Source organism: Lactuca virosa, chromosome 9 (assembly GCF_052849685.1).
Source record: "Lactuca virosa cultivar CGN04683 chromosome 9, Lactuca_virosa_CGN04683_v6, whole genome shotgun sequence".
Taxonomy (NCBI): domain Eukaryota; kingdom Viridiplantae; phylum Streptophyta; class Magnoliopsida; order Asterales; family Asteraceae; genus Lactuca; species Lactuca virosa.
Genome location: NC_136434.1, coordinates 172,536,610 through 172,544,912, shown reverse-complemented (window position 1 = coordinate 172,544,912; position 8,303 = coordinate 172,536,610). Strand labels below are relative to the sequence as shown.

The window sequence follows — 8,303 nt, the reverse complement described above, 5'->3', positions numbered from 1 at the left end:
GATCCTGGCCGTGTCTCGAGAAGAGCCAAAGAGATGGATATTGCCCTTTCGTCCCTTGTTGAGATGGATTTTGCAGGCCACTTTCGTCTGGGGGAGCTAGATTATGACAGCTTCAGCCAGTTCTATCGTAGGCTAGGTCCAGGAAGCTCTTCCTCGGACTCTAGGGACTGATTTTTGTTTATCCCTTTTTGTTCATTCTGTAATGTATCCGCACTCCCTTGCAATGAAAGATATTGGTTGTCAACGACCAAGAACTATGTATTTTGCTTTGTACTTGGTATATGAATGCATTTTCTGTATTTTGAATTGACCTGTGATATCTATAGACTAGAGTTACTCGACATTTATGATGTAATTCTTTTCTACACACTCCCTTATTCTAGGGTTCGCGTTAATCGGTTAGTTTGCATTTCAGACGTCGTGTCTTATATGTTTTCGACAATCATTGACTTGTATGTTTAGTTGACTTTTTTACGTTGACTCGCGAAATGTTAGCCTATGTTCTTGGCTATACTTTGAGGTTTAGCTACCTATGTTTTGGCCGAGATCATCATCTCAAGACCTTTTACTGTATGATTTTCATGGGAAAGGTTATAAATCTTTTTAGGGCCCCTTTTTTATGCCATTAATTAGAGTTTGCACATTCTCAGTTCTGAGATGTTATTGGCAAGTTTTAGGTAAAGATTATGATTCTTTGAGACCTATGGTTGCATCCTTGTATAGATTTTGCTCAAGTAGCGTAGGTGATCAGCCGTTGTTGCTACTTGGAAAATATACACAACCTCATTACCTTGTGTTTTTGCAATTGGTTAAACAGAATTCTGGAAAACTCTTTTTCAAAGCAAAAAGTATATTGACTACAAAAAGGAAAAACATGAAACATTAGACTCTAAATATCTAAGTTCCAGGGCGCGGACCTGGTCTCCGCGCCGACACTTGGAGTATGGTTATCCTATGCGGAGTTTGACCATACTCCTTTTTTTAGCCTTTGCTTTATTTTCATTCAGGCGCTCTGTTGTGGCTGGCCTGTCATAGCCGCATGTCCTTTTCTCATTTACTCCAAGTGTTCCTCGTCAACTTGGGGTTTCTTTATTGTTCCACCACCGGGTCTTGGTGTGAATTTATCCCATCACCGTCTGTCAAACTATCTGAGGCATCTATGGTGCGACATGTCCTATTTTTGTTTTTGAAACTGGTGTGATGTTTCTGTTGTTGCTTTTCTTTGATACGGGCGAGGTCTGCCTCTCTGATTTTCGACTCGGTGTGAAAGAGCCGAATTTCATTTCCCATTCTCTGTTGGTTCTCACACTTCCCATTTTCCTTCGCCCCATATGAGCTGTGACCTTGGGGAGTGTCTCCCCTTGACTGGGTGAGAATGTCGCTCGCCTTTTTCTGCGCGCGCCGATCGATCTTGCGTTTTGCACGGTTATTCGGGGTTTTGTTGTTATCATTAGAGGCCCTGTTCGGTTCCCCTCTATAGTGGAGCTTGTGTACTAGAGTGATTGATGCTTCGTTACTATTTATGTTACTACCAGTGCCTGGCTTCTTCATCCCAAAGGGGTTTTGTTCATCTCTAAGACTGGTGAAGAGTTGGTTCAAGTCTCGAATCATTTTTTGCCTAGGCGTGGCTTGGCTACTGATTGCGCGAGTAGGCATTCCCCTGTCTTGCGATTTTTGCTCTGGGTTTTAGCTGAACCATCTTCGGATCAGTGTTTTCTTCTTTCAGTTAAGGGGATGTTGTGAACCGTCTGAATGCGTCTCTGTGCCTTTTCCTTGACTCATTGACCAGCATTTGTGCCGTTGTTGATCTCCCCTGTCGATTCTCCACTTTCTAGAAACTTTCACTTTGACACGATTTGGTTTCCTGCTTTGTATTTTGTTGGGCACTGCATTCATTATCTGGCCTCCTTGCTACGACCGTCGCCGACCCGTTTCTTGTGTTGAATTTGAGAATGACGTAGAGGGTGGACGGAATCGCTTGTAGCTAAAAAAGTGCAGGTTGGTCCAGTAGGATATTGTGTTCTGCTGGACGGTCAATAACCCAGAACTCGAGTACTCTCATTACTTGTTCCATCCCATCATGACTGACTAGTGTAAATGGGAGCATGATTGTGCTTGCTGGCCAGATGCCATTACCAATAAACCCAACTAGCGGGCCTCGCTGTGGTGGTTGGAGGTAGTTTTTCCACTCTATTGGCAACCGCCGAAGGCAGTGCTCATGGATTACATTGACCCTGCTTCCATTATCAATGTATACATGCTTAACATGTTTTTGACTAATAAACCCTATGATGTGTAATGGGTCGTTCGGATCCCAATGCTCTGGTCTGGGATCACTTAGTGAAAAGGCTATGTTAAGCATGTTTTGATTGTATACTGTCGCGTTGGCTTGTTGGCTTTGGCAATTGCTTCATGAGCAAGGCTCGGTGATGGTTAGTATCTTTGGCCTCTTATTATGGTCCTTTCCCCTGTCCTTTTGATTTCTAGGCTGGTGTTTGTCCTCATCACAGTTTGCGATGTCAACTATGTTTCCAACTATTTGCTTCTCATCTATCTCCCTTTTCAACACTGTGCACTCGGTGGTATCATGAGTTTTGCCTGTGTGATATTCACAGAACTTGGTCTTCTCCTTGCTCTCTTTTGATGGAGTTTTGTTGATTGCATGGACATCTGCATGACCATTCATGTTGTCATCTTTATTGAACGGCCTGTACCTCCTCGACATGTGTCTAGAGTGGCGGTTGTGTTTTTGTTGGTTACCCTCTTGCCTTTCATGCTGAGTTGAACTCGGCCCGGACGTCGCCTCCTCCTGTTTGATGTATGCGTTGGCTACAACTTTGAGATTGGCCTCCTTTTGCTCTTCTCCTTCGATTATTCTCAGGAATTTTTCCACTCGGAACTTAAGCTCGTCCCAGGGTTTGGGGACTGTCCCTTGCATCTTCTTAGATAGGGCCCTGGAAGAAGACCTTGGGCGAAGGCGCCCGTCACCAGGAACTCTTCATGTCCTGGGACGTTCAAGGTAGCTAGCGTTAATCGATCATAATAGTCATGAATTGACTCTCCTTCTCTTTGCTTACACGCCATCGTAGAGTTGGTGTCCCATTTTCCTTTCCTCAACTGCATGAAGTTGTTGAGGAAAAGGTGCTTCAGTTGCTCAAAATTCGAAATACTACCTGACCTCAGAGACTTGAACCACTTGCCTGCGTTTCCTATTAGGGTGCATGGGAAATAGGTACAGGTGAAGCGATGATCCATCTTAAGGGATGTCATCGTCCACTCGTAGTTGTCGATGTGGTCATCTGGTTCATAAGTGTCGTCGTATTTCAGCATGTTTGGTATCATCGTAGTGTGTGGGATTTCGTACTGTAGTAGTTCATGGCTGAAATTAGAGCTTTCACTTCGCATGGGGTTATCCGCGTATGAGTACGACACACTGCCATAGGCCATATGCTGTTGCGCCTGGTAGGGGTTCGCCCATATGTTGTTGCGCATGGTAGGGGTTCGCGTACATCTGGTTGTACATGATTGTCGGCGAGATGTACGGTTGATATTGTTGCAAGTTTGGCTGCGATCCAAATTGCTAAAATGTGTATTGCCCTATTGGGTGAACTATGTATGGGTTTGCTCCCGTGTACTGTTGCGTGCACGGGTTAAATGGTTGAGCAGTCGCCATGAAGGGGTGAATTTTGGTGCTGCTGAGAAATGGACGCCAGGTCCATAGGAGTTGGATCCTTGGTTGATCGAGCGCTGCACACCTGTGACTTGCGGCTGAGACACTTCTGGGATTGGAACTTGAGCCTGTTGTGTGAACGGGTTCAAGACCGGTGGTTGCTGTATGAACAACGGCACGTGGGGCAAGCCTATCATGGTGGCGTGTTGGTAGACCATCGATGAATGCTGTGAGGGATCCAGGTTCCGATGCCCGAACTATGTGGAAACGATTGTTGCTGAGAAACAGGTATATCTGTTTGTTGTGTTGCGACAATCTGTGGAGTTGTGGTTACGATTGTTGCTTGTGGAGGTGGGTTAACTATTGGACGCCATAGACTGGCTATGTAGGTTGCCGTCGTTTCAGCTGCAGAGTTGGATGGTGTCTGTGATACTGGTGTGCGATTTGAACCGTGTTCTTCCTGGATAGGTACTTTCCCCCCGTCTAACAGCTTCATTGGACGCACTAGGCTTGTCTCCGTTGCCCTGGACGTCGCCGAAATTTCGCCTGCCATTTTTTGTTGTTTGGTTGTGCTTCGTGGACGTATCGTTCTGCAGATACGTCCGAATGGCGCCAAATGTTGTGATATATCGGAGATGGTTGGATTGAGATCGAGGGTGAGATTCGTGTTGGTTCCTTCTCCTGGTATCACGGTACAAAGGAAAAGATGATCGTTAGACAACGTCCGGGAGAGATTCCCAGGACGAAGCTCTGACAATCAAGTTAGAATTGATTCTGAGAGAAGATAGAGTAATTCTGAGAGAAAAAAGAGTCCAGCCCCCTTCTCCGCGAGGAAGAAGGGTTCTTTTATACCACATCGAGAGGCACGTGCCTCCTAACTGATTCTATTGAGCCTTCCCTCGTGAGTCGCGACGTGGCGGATCCGTATTGAAGGATCCTCAATCACGTCTTTCTATCTCATCACCCCATTGGCTAGAGGAGAATCTTCGATATAATGATGATCGTGGTTGTCGTCAGATGGGCAAGTGGAGCTCTCTGATTGGCTCCACGTTTTTCGGGGTATTTCCTCAGGGGAGAAGAGGGTAAGGCGCAGTTCTGCCCCTTAACCGCCATACCAGTGAATCCACGTTGGCGGAGGCCCGACCTTGGCCTCAGACTGGATATGGCCATATTCTAACTAGGCCAAGCTTGGCGCTAGTTTAACTTTTCCTTTTTTAACGTTTTTCCTGAGGGATACGTTAACAATATATCAGCAAATATAACAAGTATGGATATATTGGGAATCACTTTCGTTTTTGAGCTTAGGCTGACTATACGCGTCACATCCTTTCTCCTTATATAAAAATCATTTTCCAAAATGTTTGTAAAATCCTTAGATCCTTAGTTTGAGTTTGAATTCATGTTAATGTTTATCCAAATCCTTTAAATTGTAACTGATATTGCTATATTTATACATATATTTAGACATTAATTCAATTCATTTTAAGCTATATTTTGGTTTTTTGCAAAGATATTTGGTACTTATTGAGATAAATTACATTTTAATAGCCAAATGCGACATTCTTGAAATGACCAAAACCGAAAAAAGATGGAACCTGGAAGGATTGGAGCTGAAGTTGGGAGCTTAACGGAGCTTAAAATGGAGAAAACCCATAAAAATACAAGTCCCATGACGTGGCTTCGTAGTCCCATGGCATGGCGAGAGGAAAATCTCAACGATATGCAGTATAACTGAGCTCACGACGTGAGCCTTATAACCTCACGTTGTGAGTATAGATTCTTGCAGAAGATAACTATGCAGAATTCAGTTTCCTTGCCAGACACGATTTGCACTGAGCTCACGACGTGATACCTTAATGCTCATGACGTGAGACATGATATATGGAAACTATAAATAATCCTTCACATATCAACTTTGAGGAGGTTAGATTTGATTTTCTGGAAAGATAGTAGATTTTAGAGGCCAGAGAAGAGCAAAAAACAACCCTTTGGAAGACATAACGTTCGAACATTGAAGATTTGAAGATTACACATTACATTCGGTTTGCATTGATTCAATCATGTCTCATTCTTATGTATTTGTGTGCTTATTTTCTGCAATTAGTAGCTAATCAATAGGATTTCGTTTATTGTAGATGAACCCTAATAATATGTGCTAGTTTCTTATATTTGGATTTATGAAGTTGGTTAATGCATGAGTTTGATTATCATTATCTAGCATGATAAAGCTTGTATCTTTATTGCTTTGATTCAAGTTAAGTGTAGTTTAATGACCAATTGAATTGCATGAACTTGTTTACCTAGTAGTTTTTGATCATTAAATTGCTAGAACTGTGATTAATGACATCTTAGATTAAGTAATAGAGGTAACAACTTTATATGTGTTGGAGAACATAAATTTGATCATAATTGTGTTTAGTAATTTGTCTTGATCATAGATGATTATTTAGATATATCTTACTTAGCCCAAATATTATTAATAATCAATTATGTGTTTGCTTGTGTATGATCATTACATAGTATTGCATGAATTGGTAAAAATATTAGGAGATCGGATCAAGACTACTAATTACATCTAAATTAGTAACCAGCTGAATAAATTCATACTTAGAAACTACACATAGAAATAAAGGGGGGGGACTTGCAAAATCAGATAAAACCCTTCTTTATTTATTGTTTTTAGATTAATTTTTAGTAATTATTTTATTAGCTAAATTTGTTCCCTGTGTTCGACACCCGACTTACCTAAACTATTCTATGAATTTGACCAGGTATACTACCTAAGTGCAATTAGTTAGTTAAGTAGGTTAGGATTATAAATTAAAGCTTGATATTATATGAATTGCATGCATCAAGTTTTGGCGCTGTTGCCGGGAAACGGCTATTTCAATTGTTAATTTAATTTCTCTAAGTTAATCGATCATTTTTGTGGGGTATAAACTTCAAAAAGTTAATTTTCTGCAAAAATCTATTTTTTTGTTTGCTCAGTTCTCACGAAGTGATGGATATACCTCACGGCGTGAGTTCAATGTTTTCTAGTTTCTCGTTTATTTTCTTTCTAGTCGTTTTTACGCGTTTTGTTTTTGTTTTATTTCAGTGATTTATGACCCGGTGATCCAAAACTCCAATAGTTCCTCCACTTAACAATCCAGAATTAGCTTTCCATAAGACGAAAGACAAGAAGGTCGACGAGTCAAGTAGCACTTTTCAATCCGATAAATTCGAACTCTTTGAAAAGACTCCAAGCAAGACGGAAGTAGGATACGAGATAGAAACATCTATTGATAAAGATTCAGAGGACGACATAAGAAGCGATGCTGAAGAGATGGCGGATATCATGATCATGACGATGGGGGAGTACAAGAAAAGGTTTCGTAACGACAACGGTCCAGGTCTTGTGCCACCCGAGATTCTAGCTGAAAGAGATTTTGAGCTCAAGGGGCACATTCTATTAATGTTGAAGGACATACCTTTTTTCGATAATGATTATGAAGATGCTTTCAAGCACATCGATGAAGTTTTGGACATTGGTAATTATTTCAATTGCCCAAATGTTTTAGGAGATGCAGTGTTACTAAGATTGCTTCCCGTGACATTTACTAGAGATGCAAAGATATGGTTGAAGTAGTTTGCTCCTGGAACAATAAGGACTTGGGACAACCTTTGTGAAGCGTTTATGACCAATTTAGTCCACCTTCAAAGATATCAAAGCTAAAGAAGAAGATAGCAAACTTCCAACAAGAAGTCAGAGAGTCATTATACGAAGCTTGGAAGAGATACAGGGGCTTTCTAATAAATTGTCCTCAACATGACTTGAATGTGCAACAAGGAGCCTCTATTTTCTGTGATGGGATGAATGTTATAGCAAGGCAACTCCTTGATTCTCAAGGACCAATGACAAAGAAATAATCGGCCACCATTAAAGAATTAATTGAAGAATTTGCAAAGCACTTGAGAGAATATCATAATCCATGAGAAGATGCTATAAGAGGAAATGGCAATGGAGGAAACAAGAACATGGTGGCGGTATTGGAAAAATTAGAGAACATGGATCGAATAATGACGAAATTGGATCAATCTATATATGCTATAAGATTTGGTTATGAAAATTGTAATAGGCCACACTTAACTAAAGATTGTGATTTTGATGAATATGGAAATAAAAAATCACAAGTGTTTTATTCTAGTGGTGATAAATATGATGAAGATTGGAGGAAGCCAAAGAAAGAGCGGTTGCCATATGAAGAATACAAGAAACAAAAGGAAGAAAAACATAGGCAAACCGGACGAGGCTACTACCAAAAAGATCAACCACCACCCGAGAAGAATATGGATTTTGAGTCAATGCTAAATAGGTTTATGGAAGCCTCTGAAAAAAAAACATGATGCTATCGATGCTACTATGAGAAATCATCAAGCTTCCATCAAAAATATTAGGACTCAACTTGGGAAATTGACTACACTTGTTAATGAAAGCTTATAGCCAAAGAATTCCGATTCAAAATCACAACCACATGTCATGGCCATATCCACTGAAGAAGACCATCATTCAGAGCCTATAGAGGTCAATGGTGAAGCCTCGAAGAGCCCGATTTAAAACCAAAAAGAATGAAGTTCGAAGAAAATGAAACAG

The 8,303-nt window shown here is 41.1% G+C and overlaps 1 non-coding gene across 1 annotated transcript; it reads right to left on the bottom strand.

The window, feature by feature from the left end:
* Positions 1–7,378: 7,378 nt before the first annotated feature.
* LOC145141754 (small nucleolar RNA R71) lies at positions 7,379–7,485 on the bottom strand. Its single transcript, XR_013722949.1, has one exon. It is a non-coding gene; the product is annotated as a small nucleolar RNA R71 (small nucleolar RNA).
* Between the last annotated feature and the right edge of the window lie 818 nt (positions 7,486–8,303).